The sequence below is a fragment of the Macaca thibetana genome, chromosome 1, assembly GCF_024542745.1.
Source record: "Macaca thibetana thibetana isolate TM-01 chromosome 1, ASM2454274v1, whole genome shotgun sequence".
Classification (NCBI taxonomy): domain Eukaryota; kingdom Metazoa; phylum Chordata; class Mammalia; order Primates; family Cercopithecidae; genus Macaca; species Macaca thibetana.
In genome coordinates this window covers 157,608,943-157,625,934 of record NC_065578.1, presented here as the reverse complement: position 1 = coordinate 157,625,934, position 16,992 = coordinate 157,608,943, and the positions used below count along the sequence as shown (strand labels likewise).

The 16,992-nt window shown below is 51.5% G+C and overlaps 1 protein-coding gene across 1 annotated transcript in view; it reads right to left on the bottom strand.

The window, feature by feature from the left end:
• The window catches only part of LEMD1 (LEM domain containing 1), a 113,431-nt gene extending 96,937 nt beyond the window's left edge, over positions 1-16,494 (bottom strand). Inside the window, exon 1 of the mRNA XM_050764340.1 lies at positions 16,473-16,494. The gene's annotated coding sequence lies outside the window, so the exon portion shown is untranslated. The remainder of the gene's footprint in view (positions 1-16,472) is intronic.
• Between the last annotated feature and the right edge of the window lie 498 nt (positions 16,495-16,992).

Sequence of the window (16,992 nt, the reverse complement as noted above, 5' to 3'; positions counted from 1 at the left end):
GGCATGTTACCCAACCGCATGCATCTCCTCTGTCATACACAAGCTGAACAGCATAGCCTGGCAGCCATACACCTGGGCTCTGGACCTCCCTGTCTCACCCTCCTGCAGGGCGGCCTCTCGGCCATCAGGAGAGAGGAAGCTCACAGAGCCACAGTGAGCAGCGCTGGAGGGGTGGGCACTTGGCAGAAAACCCAGCAAGGTGTTTTAGCAGCAACAGGACAATAGAGCGGCTTAGCGCTGGGAGCTTATTCTGCTTATTTTCCCATCTGTGTGTCGAGACATGCCAGGGCTGGGTGTCTACATTTCGGTAAGCCTCTTGCTACAATAGCATTCTCAGCAGCTTCAGTCACTTAGACCACAGCGGTAATCCGCTCAGGAAGAGCCCGGCCCTCGCCGCAGCAGCCCGGGGGGCCGTATTTGGGGCAGAGCGCCCGCCTGCCTCTGCAGCCACTCCTATTGCCTGCCTGCCTCTTTTCCCTTGTCCAGTGTGTCACCTTCAGATGCCCTACAGGCCCCCCAACAAGGGCGGGTCAGTGGGAGCACCGATGGGTCCCTCCCAGCTGAAGGGAATTAGGTTAGACACGAGGAAGAACTGTCCCAGTGTTGGGATGGTGAGTAAAGAGGAAGGTGGCTTCTTTTTCCCTAAACAGTTTTTAAAACAGTAGCTATTCTTCTATCTGAGGTACAATCAGGTGCATTTGGCCTGGGGACAGGGAGATGGCCACTAAGCCCCTGGAAAAGAGTTGAGTGGAGCTGGGTTTGGGGGTGGGAGGGCTACAGCAAAGACATGGGTGAGGAGGAGCTCTGGAAATAGCTTCCCAAGACACAGCTCCCCTTCCCCCTCGAGGTAACTGATCAGACTGTGAGTTCTGAGTCCCGGCTGTAAGGGCTGCCAGATTCTATAAGCCTCTCTGACTCCCAGGTTGCTCTTCTGTCACACAGTTTTTGAGTAACTATAAAACATCTCTGGGCTGGGTGCGGTGGCTCACGCTTGTAATCCTAGCACTTTGGGAGGCTGAGGTAGGAGGATCGCTTAAACCCAGGAGTTTGAGACCAGCCTGGGCAACATAGCAAGACCCCATCTCTACAATTTTTTTTTTTTTTTAAAAAAGTTAGTCAGGCATAGTGGTACACATCTGTCCCAGCTATTTGGGAGGCTGAGTGGGGAGGATCGCTTGAGCCTAGGAGTTCAAGGCTGCAGTGAGCTGCGATCACACCACTACACTCCAGCCTGGGCAACAGAGCAAGACCCTGTTCTCCCTCACCACTCCCCCTCAGAAAAGTATCTGATCTGACACAGCGTTTGATACTATTCACCCCTCCTTCCATTTTGAAATGTTCTTCCTTAATTATTGAAAGCAACATTCTTCAGGCTCTCCTCCATCTTCCATAGGAATTAGGAATCTTCTATTTGCAGGAAACAGACCTCTCTTCCTAACAGGCTAAACAATAAAGGACATCTATTCATTCACAAACGGTTCCGGCAAGGACTGATGGAGCAACTCAGGGATGTCACATCGGGCCAGTTCTTTCTTTCTGCCCCTCCGTCTTCCTCAGCCTCAGCCTCCCTCCTAGGCTGGTGCTCTTGGTGCCACCTGCCTCTTCCTTCACACACTTGTGACAGAAAGAGCTTCTTGTCCCAGGATGTCATTCAAAAGCCCTGTAAGTCTCTGGTTGGCAAGACTTAGAAGACATGTCCCCCTCGAATCAATCATGATACCATGTGCTCCACTCCAGAGCCAGAGATGCCTCCAGTCCCCAGAGTTGCCAGGATCTTCCAAATGAAAATAGGAGCTGCTGGGGTGGGGAAGGGGACCGGCCACTGGGGAGACCTCAACACATACCCTTGCCCTGACCCCTCCCGCCTCTAGTTCTCTTCCTGCCGGCCTCAGCCTCCCTCTCCACACTGGTTCCCCCGGCGTCCAGAGTCCCTCCCCAGCTGCACGACCATGCCCCTGTGGCTGACTCCCTCCTCATCCACATTGAAGCCCTGACTCTCTTCCAACATCCCGTCCTGTATCTTGATCTGTTCACAAAGCATTTCTACTTGATGTCCTCAAATTCACGCTCATATGAAAAGAACTAATGATCCTTTCCCTGACATCACACACCCGCCCCCAACACACACACACACACACACACACACACACACACACACTGCTTGGCTCTCCAGTTATTCCCATGTTGGGCTAGTCCTTCTCCTTTACCCCCAACATCACATCCTACAGGACACCCTGGCAGTTCTCCATTGCGTCTACAGTTAGTTATCTTAAGCCTGGGCCATAGAAACATACTCCCCTAGTCTACAAAAGTTACCCTTCCGTCCCAGACATCCTCCCAGTCTCCTCCTCCCTTGGTGTCAGCCTTCCTGAAATGCCACTGCTTCCTGTCCCGCCTCCCTCAAACACCTTCAATGACTCCCCATCTCCCACATGACTACATTCACCTCCCTTCGCCTGGCATTTGAAGCTCTTTGAGAACCAGCCTCCTCTAACTTGATGGACTTCGCTCTGCCGTCTGGTACAGATGTCTGTCTGGTTCACCATATACCTGGAAAGACCCTGAGCGTTCCTGCCTCTTCACTCCTCTGTAGCTTCCCAAAGGCCCCCATGCTGCTGGCAGCCTTCCCTGACCACCACAGCCCCACAATCTCTCTGTCACTGTCTGGGTCAGTTGCCTGGCCCTCAGACTCACTGCCCAGCCTCCCATTTTTGTGTGTGTAGAACCGTCTGCCTTTGTATTCCCAACTGCATCCAAAGCCCCTTGAGGTAAGAGTGCTGTCCTCAAATGCCCTGGGGAGCCTGTTCTTGATAGAAATGAGCTCCTGTGCATGGAAGCACCTTGTACCATTCTGAGTTCTGAGAGGGCAGAAAGGGAGGTTTGGTGTTTTACCAGGGAGGAGGTCAGGAGCAGGACCATTGAAAGAAACTGCAGATATTAGAGTCTCCTCAGGGAGGGTGCAGTTGTTAAGGGCAGCCTGCTTACAGGAGAGAGCCACATCCTGGCTTCAGAAGACACCAACTACGACCGGCATGGTGCATGGGCGCGGTGGCTCACGCCTGTAATCCCACCACTTTGGGAGGCTGAGGCGGGCGGATCACCTGAGGTCTGGAGTTCGAGACCAACCTGGCCAACATAGAGAAACCCCATCTCTATTAAAAATACAAAATTAGCCAGGTGTGGTGGCGCATGCCTGTAATCCCAGCTACTCAGGAGGCTGAGGCAGGAGAATCGCTTGAACCCGGGAGCGGAGGTTGCAGTGAGCCAAGATCAGGCCATTGCACTCCAGCCTGGGCAACAAGAGTGAAACTCTGTCTCAAAAAGAAGAAGAAGAAGAAGAAGAAGAAGAAGAAGAAGAAGAAGAAGAAGAAGAAGAAGAAGAAGAAGAAGAGGAAGAGGAAGAGGAAGAGGAAGAGGAAGAGGAAGAGGAAGAGGAAGGGAAGGAGAAGGAGAAGGAGAAGGAGAAGAAGAAGACACGAGCTACGATCCTAGCCACGCTGCTCACCAGCCGTGGGATCTTGGAGAAGTCACTTAGCCTTTCTGAGTTTTGGTTTCCTCACCTGGATGAAGGGGTATCATGTCGCGTGCTCTGCCTATATCCCTGGGCTGTTGGAGGAGCATGTAAGGCAATGTGCACGGAAGGGCTTTGAAAAACTCTGCAAATAGACTGGCCAAGGAGTGTTTACCCAGTGGCCTGGCCTCAGTCTGGCCTGCCAGTGGGAGAGGAGAAAGGGCAAGAAGGAAGCCTGTCCTGCCCCCAGCGGGAGGCTCTGCTCCCGTCTGGCCCTCAGCAGGCCATGGGGAGAACAGGAGCTGATCAAAGGCCAGGGTTGTAAACAGCAGGGGAGGGCACCTCTCCCCAGGCAGGGGGACCTGCAGACCAGCTCCATCTGACACCCTCCCAGCCGCCAGCAGGGCCTTCCTGCCCTCTAGTGGACATAGTTAGGAGGTGCGCCCACTTCTGAAGCTGAGCGGCCTGCGGGCTGCCTGGCCTAACAGCAGCAAGATCTACAGATTGCAGAATGCCATCTGGCACCAACAACTGTGGCATGAACTTTGTTATCTTTTGGAATTCTCAACAGCCTTTCAAGGTTCGCATTATTATTCTCCTCTTACAGAGGTAGATCCTAAGGCTCAGAGGGTATGGAATCACTCAAAGCCATAATGGTGGGGCTGGGCTTCCTCTCCGCACCAGAGGGTGTGTGGAGGGTGGTCTGAGTCCCTCTAGGCCAGGTCTCATGGAGCTGGGAGTGGGAAGGATGTGGGCTCATTGTCAGGAAAGCCAGGCATGGTGGCTGATGCCTATAATCCTAGCACTTTGAGAGGTGAAGCCGACTCAGGAGAATCGCTCATGCCCAGGAATTCAAGACCAGCCTGGGCAACATAGTGAGACCCCATCTCAAAAAAAAGAAAAAAGAAAGAAAGAAAAGAAAATCAGGACAGCTGGTGTTCTGGCAAAGACCCCCTGAAAGCCCACTCCCTTCCCCCCGTCTCTGTCTGCAGCTTGGACTTCCCTTCCAATACGAGGGCCGAACCTGTGGCCCATGACCCTCATCCTCTAAGGTGGGGTTGACAAGCTTTTCTGTAAAGGGCCGGATGATAAACATTTTAAGCTTTGTGGGCCCTGTGGTTTCTGTTGCAGCTACTCAACTCTGCTATTGTAGCAGAAAGCAGTCATAGACAATGCATAAGTGAATGAGCACGGCAGTGTTCCAATAAAACTTTATTTATAGACACTAGAATTCGAGATTTTATATAATTGTCATGTGTCATGAAAGACTGTTTTTCATTTTGGCTTTTTTTTTCAGCCATGTAAGAAAGTAAAAACCATTCTTAGCTTTCAGGCAGTCCAAAAACAGAGGCAGGCCGTGATTTCCCGATCTCTGCCCTAAGATGCAGGAGTCCATCTCTAAAGTATTGATGCTTCAGCTCCTCTCGTGTAACTGTTCCAAGTCCCTTTCCCTTGTTCCATTTCTTCTTCCAGTGCCCTCAGTGATGTCAGAATCCAAGGTCCTGCCCTCAACTCTCTGTCCTCCCTTCCAGGGGACTTTTCATTCCATTGTCACAGTCAGCTACAGGAAGTGCCAGCGTATGCCCCTTTGCCCTCACTCCTCAGCCACAAAGCCTTTTCTGACCACCAACAGCTCACCCATCCTTCAGCTTGCCTCACACCTCACCTCAACATCTGTGTGTTTTAAGAGCCATTTGCTCTTAAAACAGTGGCTCACACCTGTAATCCCAACACTTTGGGAGGCCAAAGCAGGTGGATCACTTTGAGGTCAGGAGTTCAAGACCAGCCTGGCCAACATGGTGAAACCCCATCTCTACTAAAAATACAAAAAAAAAAAAAAAAAAAAAAAATTAGCCAGGCCTCGTGGTGGGTGCCTATAATCCCAGTTACTTGGGAGGCTGAGGCATGAGACTCCCTTGAACCCGGGAGGTGGAGGCTGCAGTGAGCCGGGATTGTGCCATTCAGCCTGGGTGACAGAGTAAGAGTCTGTCACTCTGTCTCAAAAAAAAAAAAAAAAAAAAAAGAGCCATTTGCCTTCTCCAAATCCTGAGGAGAGGCATGGCACGCTAGAGAAAGCAGACTGGTTTTGCCACCACTCTAACTTGGATCTAAATCCTGACTCTCCCATCAGCCAGCATGCGATCTTTATCCTTTCCCTCTCTGGGCACTCACTGTGTCCATGTTTTATGCTAGTATTGGAGAAGTAGTGTGATGCTGTGATGTGAGCACTGAGTAAGGAGTCAGGTGCCCCGGGGTCTGGTTCCAGTTCTGCATTTTGTAGCCCTGTGACTTGAGGGAAGTTACAAGGTGCTGGAGGGCTCAAGCCATTTGCATCAGGATAGACCTGGATCTCAAAAGAGATCAACATTTGGGGCCAGGCACGGTGGCTCACACCTGTAATCCCAGTACATTGGGAGGCCGAGGCAGGCAGATCACTTGAGGTCAGGAGTTTGAGACTAGCCTGGTGAACGTGGTGATATCCGTCTCTACTAAAAAATACAAAAATTAGCCGGGCGTGGTGCCGCGCACCTGTAATCCTGGCTACTCGGGAGGCTGAGGCACGAGAATAACTTGAACCTGGGAGGTGGAGGTTGCAGTGAGCTGAGATTGTGCCACTGCTCTCCAACCTGGGCAACAGAGAGAGACTCTTAAAAAAAGAAAGAGATAAACATTTGGGAATCAACAGCTTATAGATCAGGGTTATCCAATCTTTTGACTTCCCTGGGCCATATTGGAAGAACTGTCTTGGGCTCCACATAAAATACACTAACAATAGCTGATGAGGTTTTAAAAATCTCATGATGTTTTAAGAAAGCTTACGAATTTATATTGGGCCACATTCCAGGCCGTCCTGGGCCACATGCAGCCCACAGGCTGCAGACTGGATAAGCATGCTACAGATGGTCACGTAGCTGTGGCGAGGATGTCATCACCCAGAGAGAAGTTGAGTACCAGGGACAGAGTCCTGAAATACGCACATAGGGTCAGTCTTAACCCTCGGTGGCCAGGAGGTGGCAGTATATGCCATTAAGGGGTGTTCTGAGGGGCAGGAAAGGGGCACTCAGGAGAGAGAAGCAAGTGTCCCAAACTTTAGATTTACCTGCTAGCTGGGCAGTGGTGCCTGGCACCCAGGTGATGTGGTGAGTGGGGGACGAAGCAGGTGGAGATGAATCAGAGGGAAGTAGAAGTATATGTAGCTTTTTCCAACTAAAAACTCACTGGAGGCTAGGCGCTGTGGCTCACACCTGTAATCCCAGCAATTTGAGAGGCTGAGATGGGCAGATTACTTGATTCCAGGAGTTCAAGACCTGCCTGGGCAACATGGTGAGACCATGTCTCTACAAAAAAATTTTTAAAAAATTAGCCAGGTGTGGGTGGTGTGCACCTGTGGTCCCAGCTACTTGGGAGTTGGGAGGCTGAGTCAGGAGGATCGCTTGAGCCCAGGAGGGTGAGGTTACAGTGAGCCGTGTTCGCACCACTGCACTCCAGCCTGGGCAACAGATCTCCTGTCTCCAAACAAAAGCAAAAACACAAACCTCACTGGATGGGGATCAAGATGTTACATTGCGAGAAGCACTTAACTAGGAGCCCAAAGGGTAGGGTATTTAGGTTCAAATCCGAGTTCTACTATTTACTAGCTGTGTGGCCTTGGGCAATCTATCTAACCTGTCTATGTTTCAGTTTCTTTGACCATAAAATAGGGACAATGATAGTATCTATCTCCATAGGGCTGTGTATTAGATGAGTTGACATATGAAAAGTTTTTAGAACAGCACTTGGCACATATAATGTGCTTATAAATATTAGCGATTAATGTTATTATCTTTAAAATCATCCCTGAATGGGAAACCCTTCAAGTCCCCCTTTCCTATGAAGAGGGCCCAAGATCTAAGTCTGGGACTCAGAAAGGTACCAGTCATGTAAGATCAGCTATTGGGAGAAGGGTCCTAGCAGACAGGTACCACACCATGCCATTCTAGGAGCCTCAGACTTCAGAGGCCATGCCAATGGAAGGGTAGGGTCAGAGGCCACATACCTCCTTACCTTGATTTGTTTTTTACTTGACCGGGGTTTAACACCTCCCTTTCTCCAGTGTCCAGGAGGAACTGGATCTAGAATAAACCTAAATGTGTGTGTGTGGGTGGGGGGTGCAGGTGGACAGGGGTGAAATCTCTCCTCTTCTCTGACCACTCCAGTTTGTCCCTGATCCTGAAGTCAAATGGTGAAGCAGAAGGACCCCTGGGCTGGGCATTAGGTCACCCGTGTTCCAGTCCTGGCTCTGTGACTTTGGGCAACTTACTTTCCCTCTCTGACCTCAGTTTCTCAAAGTTCCCTTCTAGCTGAGATATTTCATAATCTTTGAGTCCGCCTATGATTCTCCTCCCCAAGTCCTGCAGCTGCACTTCAGACTCCTCTTCCATTGTCCTCTCCGTCATCACCACCCCCACAACTCCAGTGTCCTTGCAAAAGGCTGCTAGATCTAGAAATGGCTTAAATTGTCTTTCGAGAGACAGAGAGAAAGAAAGAGCAGACAGACAGCCTCCCGATTTTCATTTCCCCTACAGCCGTGCTTCTCAGGGGTCAGTAGATGGGTCAAGACTGCCAATTTAGCAAACGCCTGGGCCCCTGGGAACAGGAGTCTGAGAACAGCTAAGGTGCAGGCACTGTGGTGGTCAGATGCTTCCACACAGGATGCAATGGAGGGAGGTGGTGGGCTGAGCTCCGGCTCCTGGAACACCTGCCCAGGTGATCACTTCCTGACCTTGCTGCTCAGAGCTCTGTGTCTGCCCCGGGCCTATAGCCCTCACCCTAGTGGGTGGGGAGGGGCCCCAGCACACTGCTGGGCCCCGGTGGAAGACGTGAGTCCCTGGAAGCTAGGGGCCTCTAACCTTTCGAGGCATTTAATATCTTGCTGTTGGGCTGGTGGCATCAGGGAGACCACCCTTTGTTGCCAGAAACCAGGGCTCAAGATTCTCCCTCAAAAATCCCTCTCCTCAGAACAAGCAGGGGTATGATCTGTTTTCATCTCCCTGAGGTGCCAGAGAGCGAAGGAGAGTTGTGGTTCTGTCTGGCTCACTCTGATTTCTTATAAGCAACAGCAAGATGCACGGAGGATAAGCAGAGAAGCATTTCCTGGGCAGACAAAATCATGAAATGATGAAATGGTGGCTTGTTTCATAGTGTGGGTCACAGGTAGTCCTTTCTGGATTCAAGGAACTAAACCCACACCAATAACGCAGATGGGCTAGATAATTTGCAGGATCTGATGCAAAATGAAAATGCAAAGCCTCCTTGTTCAAAAAGTATTAAGAATTTAAACAGAACAATAAAGCATTAAAGCAAGCAGGAGGCCCTCTGAGTGTGGGGCCTTTCTGAGCACAGGCCCTGACAGACTGCATGATGCGTGCCCATTGAAGCCAGCCCTGCAGAGAACTATCATTTCTTAAGCACCTACTATGTGCCATGTTTTTATTTAATTTAATTAATTAATTAATTAATTTTTTGAGACAGAATCTCATTCTGTTACCCAGGCTGGAGTTCAGTGGCACAATCACAGCTCACTGCAGCCTTGACCTCCCAGGCTCAGGTGATCCTCCTACCTCAGCCTCCTGTGTAGCTGGGACTGCAGACACGTGCCACCATGCTTGGCTAATTTTTAAATTTTTTGTAGGGACAGAGTCTCATCATATTGCCCAGGCTGGTCCTGAATTCCTGGGCTCAAGTGATCCTTCCCTGCTTAGCTTCCCAAAGTGCTGGGATTATAGGCGTGAGCCACCACACGGGGTCCATGCCAGATGTTTTATATGCATTATCTCATTTAATTATCAAACAACCTTAGACAAAGGCATGACGAGGTTCTCTTTGTGGATGTGGAAACATAGGGAAGTTAAATGGCTCGCCCAAGGTCACATCTGCTCATGAGTGGCATCGGAATCCAGAGTCTTCTGAGGTCCGAGCCTATGTCCTCTCTTGAGTGGCGCTGCCTCTGATTCAGAGTCTTTAGGGGGCTGCCAGGAAGCAGGCGTGCACCAGAATATGGGCACACTGAGGTGTGGCAGAGACGCCCTCCCGAGTCTGACCTGCCCTGTGCTGGGCTGCTGGCGTCCCTCCCTGGGTCTGGAGCTGTTACAAAAGGCACACATGCTTGGGACTCAGACCTGGGTGCTCTGCCTCATACTGAGTGACTAGGAAAGTCAGATAACCCCTGTGAGCCTCAGTTTGCTCGTCTGTAAGATTGGCTAACCACAGCGACTTCGTGCTGTCCTGAAGATTCACTGTAGTCTGGTGTATAGGGTGCCTGACACACGGTAGGTGCGTGGCAAAGCCTGTTCTCCCCAGGACAGCACCCCACTGCCCCTTCCCTGCCCCCGCCCTCTCTCCTCAGCAAGCCCCACCCCACCTGCTCCTGCTGCTTTTGAAGCACCCCAAATTCACTGTCCCTAGGGCTTCTCCCCGAGGCCGCACTGGTAAGGGAGAGCTCCTGGCTGCCTCTCCCTGAAATCGCCCTTTGGGTTCCAAGATTCATTGCTAATCACACCAGGGAGAATTCAATTACAAGGCCAAGGGTGGGGAAATCACCAAGTTTCTGGATTCACCAGGTTTCTGGAGTGGCTGTGGCCTGACCGCTTTCTGAGGTGGCAGCCCCGGCCCTGGTACTCATGGACCACCCACTGCCATTCCTCACTGAGGGTCTCACTCCAGTCCCTGGTCTTTCCTCCTCCCCATCCCTTTTCAGGGAAAGGCCGCTTCCTGCAGGACAGCCTCCTTTCCCTGGAAGCCTCTGACTGGGGAGGCTCCTTCTCCTCTCAAGCTGGTGGTCTGGGTTTCTCACCTCCCGGCTGAGGTTCCTCATCTACTTGGCTTCACTCCTCTCAGGGACAGTCCCCTGGGGACAAAGTTCCCCTTCCAGTCCCCTCCCCAGCCCATGTCAGGAAGAGGAGGCAGATGGTTAGATGGGGAATACCTAAGGTCTGAGAAAGCCTCTGGCACCAGAGAAAACAGCAAATCCTCCCTTCCCCTCCCCCAGACCCAGCCAACTGCAACTCCAGGCTGCCTGGAGTGACACCTGCCCCTTTGCCCTCTTTCCAGGAGTAAATATTGGATCAGGTTCAGTCACCAGCTGTTCGACTAAGAGCAAAGTCAGTTGTGGGATCATGAATGGCTGGGATCTCAGGGAAGACATGCTGAGAAATATCAGTGCCCCAGGGGACCCACAGGAGAGCTCCTGGAGCAAACAGTAGGCCTGGGGAAGTACAGATTCCGGCTGACAAATCCCTTTGTTTCCCTGGCTACACCAGGTACTGCCAGATACCAACCTGCAGAGCTAGGCTGGCCCTGGAGGAGCTGGCCCCCTGGCGTAGGTCTTTCTTGCCAGGACATTTGGCATAATGGTCTGATTTGGAGGCAGTTTGACATATTCAGGTATTATACCAGGTAAACTTACCAGGTACCACTGCCTGGCCACTTAGGTAGTGGCACCTGGTAGTAACCTACACACTCAGGTGCATTTTGGTTGGATATACCTGTTCATGTGGGTGCAGGCCCCTGAGTCTCGCTGATCATTCAGGATGTCTGAGCTGAACAGGCTTGATATCTGCCCCATCACTCCGCTTGCATGCCCGGGAAGCCCTGGTAACGCGAACCTCCCGGGGCTCAGCCGAGAGGAAAAGGAAGTGTGAGTTTAAACCCTGACCTCTTCCTCGCTGGTCCTGATGTGGTTCCCACCTTGCGCCTGTCCAGACTGTTCCCAGGTCCTGACCCCTCCCTGTTCTGCCAGGCCCCACTCCCATCCCTGGGGCCACACCTGGCTGCTCTGTGGGCCCCAGCCCCTCCCAGGCTGCAGGGAAAGGGGAACCTGGTCTGGGAGGAAATTAGGGAAATTAGCTGCAACTCCAGGAAACAATATCCCCAGGACTGGGCTCAGGACTCTGTGCTGGTCCCACAGGCAAGGGAACTGGGTGCCTCCAGGCTGAGGTGGGGGCATGACAGCTGTTTCTCCACAGTCTTGGGCACAGGCCCCAAGCCTGGTCAAGGGCTGCTTCTCAAATTGAGCTTCTGCGTGAGGAGTGAGAGGAGCACAGCCTGCCTGGGCATTTCTCTGGGCTGTGCTAACCTCAGAGGACAACACTGTGAGTCACCACCACAAGGCTGTCCTCACCCCTGCCCCTAAGATGGAGGGAGGCAAGGAGTGAGCAGAGGAGGCAAGGTCTGGGGCCAAAAATCACAGTGTTGGGCTGGGGCCAATTGGAGCCAGAAGAACCACCAGGGGAGAAGAGCAGGGGCTGGGGGAATTTCTGTGCACTTTTCTGATGCTGTCAGCAGAGTTAGTTCCCTGGGCTCTAGCTGAATGCTGGCACCAATGCAGCGACTCAGTTTTAACATAAAATGCCATGCAAATCTCTGCCAAATAGCATCCACATCTTCTACCCATGCCCTGGTTTCAGAGGCTCTGGCCTCTGTGTCCCCCATCTCTGTCTCCAGTAAACTCGCCTGCTTCCCTGTGTTGCACAATTTTCTCTCAGGCTCTGTCCTTCCCTATCAAGATCCAGTGGCTGGAGCTGGAGCCTGGAGTCATCCCGGCCCAAGCTGCCCAGGCGGGGCGACCAGAGAACCCAGAGGTGGGGATGCAGGTGGGAGTGCTCCCCTCCCCAGGCTCCAGGCAGCTGCCCTCTCTCCTCTGTGTTTGCTCCCATCCTGGCTCTCCCTGGGCAGCAGCAGTTGGGTAGGATTTAGAAGCCTGGAGCAACTTCTCCATCCCCCCTGGTGGTCACGGTTGGCAGGAGACAAGTGGGCGAGCAGGGCAGGCTAGTCACTTGCCACCTCTTCATGGGGACATCTTTTAAATATTTGTTCAAAGTAGGTTTAGAAGAGATGCCAAGGGCTTTGTGGGGTGGGCAGCGAAGAACTGCTGGGGCCAGCCTTTGTCCCTCTCCCCTCCCCAATCTGGTCTGTGTTCCTCACCCAGCAAGTAACAGCCCTGCTGTGCAGCCAGTCCCACCAGCTTGTCATTAGAGAAGTCACCATAGTGAGGGGCTCACTTACAGCTTACACACTTGTCAAACAATTTGTTTTTTCCTTTCTTTTTCTTTTTTTAGAGACGGGGTCTTATTCTGTCACCCAGACTGGAGTGCAGTGGTGCGGTCACAGCTCACTGCACCCTTGACCTCCTGGGCTCATGTAATCTTCCCACCTCCGCCTCCCCAGCAGTTAGGACCACAGGCACACGCCACCATGCCTGGCTAATTTTTTTTTTTTTTTTTTTTTTTTTTTTGAGTCAGGATCTCACTCTGTCACCCAGGCTGGAGTGCAGTGGTGTGATCTCAGCTCACTGCAACCTCAGCATCCCAGGTTCAAGCAATTCTCCTGCCTCAGCCTCCCGAGTAGCTGGGATTACAGGCTTGTGCCACCAAGCCTGGCTAAGTTTTGTATTTTCAGTAGAGATGGGGTTCTGCCATGTTGGCCAGGCTGGTCTCGAACTCCTGGCCTCAAACGATCCACCCGCCTCAGCCTCCCAAAATGCTAGGATTACAGGTGTGAGCCACTGCACCGGCCTAATTTTTTTTTAACTTTTGGTAGAAAGGGGGTTGGGGGGCTGGCAGGGAGGCAGTGGGGGAGGGACACTATGTCTCACTATGTTGCCCAGGCTGATCACAAACTCCTAGACTCAAGCAGTCCTCCTGCCTCAGCCTCCCAAAGTGCTGGGATTATAGGCATGAGCCACTGCACCCGGCCCCAAACAATTTCTCTAACCACACATCTTGATACTTTCCAAGGGCATTCTGTGGACCTGCCAGCTGGACACCCCTTACTCCAGTTCTGGCTGCAAGGCCCTTTGGGGTCCACCTTGTCTAGCAACCTGACAGTGCCCCAGCATGCATCTCATCAGCCTTTGTCTGGCTCCAAACCAATGGAGTCTACGTGGGTGTGCTCAGATGTGGGTGGTGGAGTGAGTAGATGTTCTCAGACAATCCCCCTCTTTCTAGGACTTCATTTCCTAAAGTTGAACCTCAGAATATCCTGCAGAAGCCAGCGTGGCCCATTTGCTCTCTTGGTCCCAGGCGTTCAGGTAGGAAGAAGGTGGGACTCCCTCCTCTCATTCCATGCCCTTTCACTTCCTGTCCCAAATCCCCTCCCAAGGTCATGGGAGAGCCCTGGGCTGTCTGCTCACAGCTCACTCCTAGAAGCAAGGCCTCACCTTGGCTCTGTCCCTCCCTCACTGCCTCTGTCCCCGACAGGAGGGATGGCGGGTGCCTCCATGAGGTTGGGATTTTGTGTTTAATTATGGAGCAGGAACTTGGCAATGAGGCGGCTCCCAGCAGGGTGTGCAGTGTCTGCCGGCACCCTGGCTAATGAGATAGTGTGGAGCCAGCTGACAGAGGCAGGCTGTGTAATTTACGGGTGCCTAATTGCTGTGGAGGCTATTGCTTTTAATATGATCAAGAGCAAAGGCCTTCTTTTCTTTTCTTTTTCTTTTAAAATCCATTCCCCTGGGGGAAGCAGAGTTCTGGTTTCTCACCTAATGTGTTTTAACCTGGACATGCTATTCAGTGGCACTGGGACAGTCCATTCAAATGCTCTTTCCTCCTGAGTAGCTGTTTAGGGCAGGGTCCTGAGCTACTTGGGGGTTGGGAGATGCAGAGGGGAAGTTCAAGGTGCCTTAAGTGCACCTCAGACTAACTCCTCTTAGCATCTGTCCCAGTGGGATGCCACGTTCAGCACTCAGGTTGCTCACTCACTGGACCAGTGGCTCTTGGAACCTTTTGAGAATTTCACAAAAGTTCCTCTCTCTCTCAAAAAGAACAATAACTAATGTTAATTGTCCTCTTAGTATGTTCCAAGATCTATGTTAAATGTACGTACTTATCCCATCTAACCCTCATCATGGCCCTATGAGAAGGGTGCTATACCCCCATTTTACAGATGAGGAAATGGAGGTACAGAGTACCAAATAATTTCCTCATATCACATAGACAGGACTTGAATATGGCAGATTGATTCCACTTGAACATGTTAATTTGTAGAGATTCTCTCTCTCTCTCTCCCCACCTCTCGACAGGGTCTCGCTTGTCACCCAGGCTGGAGTGCAGAGGTACAATCTCAGCTCACTGCAACCTCCGCCTCTCAGGTTCAAGTGATTCTCCCAACTCAGCCTCCCGAGTACCTGGGACTACAGGCATGCACCCCTATGCTGGGCTAAGTTTTGCATTTTTTTTTGTAGCGATAGGGTGTCACCATGTTGTGTTGGCCAGATTGGTCTCGAACTCCTGATCTCAAGCCATCCACCTGCCTCTGCCTCCCAAAGTGCTGGTATTACAGGCATAAGCCACTGCACCCAGCTGAGATTCTCTCTTTAGAAACATACAGTCTCTGTTTCTCTATCTCACATAACACACACATACACTTACACTCACAATGTTGGCATATATAATGTTATGGGTTTTCAGACTCACTAAAGCCCTGCAAGGACCCTCTTCTACTGCTCAGGGATATAATAGGGATATAAATAGGTATATAGAACTCTCCTATTTAGAAGGCTGGAATCCAGACTATGAGGTGCCTGAGGGCAGGAACTGTGGAAATCACCAGGACTACTGAATTCAAACGCCACTTAATTAGTGTTTACTGAAGCAAGGAAAGGGGAAGGAGAGAGAAAAAGGGAAGCAGTGAGGGCGGGCACGATCCCTGCCTTCAAGAAGTTCAGAGGTCTGGCCGCAAGGTGCTTATGCCTGTAATCCTACCACTTGGGGAGGCCAAGGTGGATGGATCACCTGAGGTCAGAAGTTCAAGACCAGCTTGGGCAACATGGTGAAACCCCATCTCTACTAAAAATACAAAAATTAGCTGGATGTGGTGGCGGGCGCCTATAATACCAGCTACTTGGGAGGCCGAGACACGAGAATTGCTTGAACCCAGGAGGCAGAGGTTGCAGCGAGATGAGATGGCGCCACTGTACTCCAGCCTGAGCAACAGAGCGAGACTCGGTCTCAAAAAGAAAACATTCAGAATCGAATTAGTCAGACAGTCTATTAATATGCAAAGACAAATGAGACTTGTAAATAACAGTTCAAAAGAAGAGAAGAGCCATCCCTCCAGTCCAAGCAGGATCCATTGCGCCAACTGGATAAAACCCCCGAATACTTACCACAGGAAGTCAGACAACAGAGAACCGCTGGTCTAGCGGGGATTGGGGTGGCAGGGGACTAGTTGGGCGACCCAGGTGGTGGGCTTGGAGCTTTTCAAGAAGAATTCATTAAGGATGTACACGGTGTTCCTGACAGCAGCTGTGTTTGCTTTCTCTCCAGGGTGGGGGTTGGCGGTGGGCAGGAGAGAAGGGCCAGGAGACTGGCACAGTCCTTAGCTCCTGTCTCATTTCAGCTCAGCCAAACAGCTCAGCAGCCACCAATTCTCCCAGTCTCCCTCTCCCGCCTTCCATTCACCCCTCAGCCCACCACATTCAGGCCTCTGCCCTACTCCCATCTCCAGAATTGCCCTTGTCAAGGTCACCAATCCAGGGTTACCAACCATCTCTGTTTGCCCAGGACTTTCAATGCTAGAACTGGGAGAATCCTATGCAAACTGGGCCTGTGGCCACCCTACCAATGGCTTCCTAGTTGCCAAATTCAATGATGTCTTTCAATCTTGCTCTGTGGGCACCTCCTGACTCCCCTTTCCTTTCCGACACCTCTCTTCCCCTTGCTCCTGTCCTAACTTCTGGTCTGCTTGTTCTCTTCTTCCTTCATCAGTTTTGCTTCCTCGGCCAATTCAGTTCTGCCATGTTGGTTCTCTAGACCAGTGGTCCCCAACCTTTTTGGCACCAGGGACCAGTTTCATGGAAGACAGTTTTTTCACGGACCGGGCAGGGAGATGGTTTCAGGATGGTTAAAGCACGTTACATTTAGTGTGCACTCTATTTCTATGATTATTACATTGTAATATACAATGAAATAATTATACAACTCACCATCATGTAGAATCAGTGGGAGCCCTGAGCTTGTTTTCCCGCAACTAGATGGTCCCATCTGGGGGTGATCGGAGACAATGACAGATCATCAGGCATTAGATTCTCATAAGGAGCGCACAACCCAGATCCCTCACATACGCAGTTCACAACAGGCTTCGTGCCCCTCTGAGAATCTAATGCTGCCACTAATATGATAGGAGGCAGAGCTCAGGTGGGAATGTGAGTAACTGGGAGCGGCTGTAAATACAGATGAAGCTTTGCTTGCTTGCCTGCTGCTCACCTCCTGCTGTGTAGCCCAGTTCCTAACAGGCCGCCAATAGTTGGGGACCTCTGTCCTAGACCCCAGTGAGCACCTCATATATACTAGTCCTGGGCATACAAAGGCTAAAGATGTGGTCTACAGTCTCAGGAAGCTCTCAGCCCAGTAAAGGAGGAAGACATGGAGCCACCATGCACCGGGAGGCACACAGTGAGAGAAGTATATAGAACAGACATGCTTTTGACTGGGGAGTGATCAAGC